Here is a 2979-nt window from a genome sequence, read left to right as displayed (position 1 = left end):
AGTAAGACATCAGATACCATAAACTGATAAGTCTGAACACTTCAAATACGATCAATACTTGATATAAACTTCACCCATAAACATATGCATGTGGTATACTAGTAATACCATAACCTATTAACTCTGCATGAATAATCTTTCAACAAAATACTTCATAAACATCACATGAAAAATGCATAACACATAACACATAGATTTTTCACATGGAAAACCAAATGGGAAAAACCACGGTGGGATGAATACCCACAAGCTTGTTTTGAACTCTTTTGAAGCTTGCCCTATTAGGAGCCTAGTCTGGTTAAAGACTTTACAATAAGGTTTTGTTATGAACCGGTCCTGTTAGAGATCACCCAGTTAAGGGATGGCTATATACACTGTTAAAGGTTGAAACCATGTTAGAGGTTACCTTGCTAGAGTATTTGAAGAACTCAATGATCTTGAGTCACTTGGTTACAGGTTTTATAATAGGCTTGTTAAAGCTACCCTGTAAAGGGATTTTCCAACTGTTGAAATGATTAGAAGACAATAGGTAAAACTTCTGATTTGATAATAGCACTACATGCCAAGGTAGATCCTTTTCATTTCCTCTACTTTGCAATCACACTCTTCATTTTTCCTCTTACTGGTCTGGAAAGTATCTCATCACTCGAATACACACATGACTTTTTCCAACAACTTTACAATAACAAACATCATCGACCTTATAGACAACAGTCAGGTTGGTAGCACAAACCCTAAACCCTAAGTATATTAGGTTTACAACACAGGTAGTCCAATCCTGACCATCCAAACACATTGCATAGAGTATTACAATTTCAAATAGATCACAAGACAATCTGCATCATTCATTCATCACCTCTCATGGGAATCAGTAACCCATAATGCTTTCTTCTCATACCACTAAGAAGAATGATCATTCTAGAGGTAGACTTCAAATGCAATCAATCTTCTCATACCTCAATCCTTCATGTGCACAAGGTTGACATGGCACCTCAATCTTACTCATATCTCTTAGCTAACTCATCACAGAGTATCACTGGTTGCTGAGACTACCAACCGGTAGTCACACTAAGTGAAACCCTTACGCCGATTCACTGTATCTCTTCCTACCTCTTCATATCAGTTCACTTGAACTTATTAACATCAATGAAAACATACATTATCATCATATCAACATGTTAGTTCATCATATGCCAATGTTATCCAATAATTTAATGCAACACTTGTGATTACATTCAAGAAGAAAAGCAATCATCATCAACAAATTGTAGATCTACAAGGTATACATTTCCATCATTTACATTTAAGCATTTGCAATTACTTTCTTTCAAGGTTGATTCCTCAACCAGGGTTTGACTAAGGAAAAACCCTATCCACAACATTTCTTCCCTTCTTTTCTATTTATAGGTTGTAGGTGCGCAGCTGTAATTGTTGTCGTGGATTTTTCAGAGGACCGTGTGCACTTACAACACGGTCCATATGAATTTTCTCCAAATTTGCAAGGTAGATCCGTATCAGTCTAAATATCTCAGATCTGAAGTTACAACATGATCCTAAACTGATAGCTCCTCATTTCACCCATTTTATATATCTTTTCTACGTAGTCAACAAGTCAACTCTTCTACTTACAAAAGAGGGAAAATGGTGTAGACGACCTAGCTCAAAGTTGTCTTTTCTTGCATTTTAGAGTTTTTATGTGATTTCAAGTTATTTTAAGTTGTAATAAGGTGGAATAAATCATATGATTCTTTTTGAAGCTATAGTTTGGTTGGCCACACTTTTGTTGTGCTCAGGATCCAAAATTGTCATTATCCTGAAATGTTGTCAAAATGTGAAGTTTTAGTTTGTACCAAGTGGATTCCTGGAAACTTTCTATAATGTTTGGAAATGGTTTAAATCCATGATGGGATGCCATTTGAGTTATTTTTCTGGCCTTGAGAGCATTGGAGTGTGTTTTTGCACTCATAGGTAAAAGTTGTCAGAAATTGGTCATGACAATTTTTGCATCTTTAGGCAAAAGTTATCCATGAAGAAAATGGAATTGGAAGTTGGTTGGAACCCACTTAAAATGGTGTATAAAACTTTATAAGAATCTCTAATAATAGGTTAATCACCTTTTGGTTTGCATTCAATTCATTTGCCAAGGGTTTCGTATGCTTTTCCTCACATTTGGACTATTTTTGCTTTTATTTTTTGCTTTTGTATGGCTTGTATAATCTGGTATGATTCTCATAATAGTATAAAAAGTTAGGAATTTGTTTTAGCTTTCCATAAAGTATGATATGAAGGCTTCAAGTGCCTTGGATCATAAGTTATCACTATTTTTGTAAAAGTTGCTCACAAATCCTTGAAACTTGGGGACTTGATTGTAAAAATGCATTTTACCTGAGCATCCATGAATGGAAAAAGTTGAAATATAGTGGATGGATTGGTTAGGAATTTTAAATAGTTTTAGAGTAGGTTTTTTATGTTTTTTTAGGCCACAAGGAGGAGAATGGGTGAGATTAATAACACACAAGCTTGTAGCTAGTGTGTGAGGGCAGCAGAGATTGCTCATTTTCAGAGCCATGGAGAAGTGACACCCCAGCAACCCATAGTATTTTGGAAAGGTCTATGGGTGTAATAAAAGAATCCAAGTTTTTTTGGGTTGGTGATTGTGACTGGTGAAGAGTTTGGAGCACATCTTCCAAAACTTCCTGGAAGCCCTAAATCCCTTAAAAATAGCTTCTTTTCAATAATTCTAGCTATACAACAAACCTAGATGGGAAATGGAGTGATATTGTTTAAATTCTAAATGGGTATCTGAATATGTAAAAATATCTAGGGGTTGTTAGGAAATTTTTGGGAAGAAGACCAAAAAATAGTCAAAGAAGGGCTAGTCAATTAGGCCTAATAGTAGCCGGTAGAAGCAAGTTGAAAGCCTATGGTTTGGGATGAAGGTACAAACCTTGTCAATGCATAAAATGAACTCTAACATAC

This window comes from Cryptomeria japonica, chromosome 3 (assembly GCF_030272615.1).
Source record: "Cryptomeria japonica chromosome 3, Sugi_1.0, whole genome shotgun sequence".
Classification (NCBI taxonomy): Eukaryota; Viridiplantae; Streptophyta; class Pinopsida; order Cupressales; family Cupressaceae; genus Cryptomeria; species Cryptomeria japonica.
Note: the sequence above shows the minus strand (reverse complement) of the source record.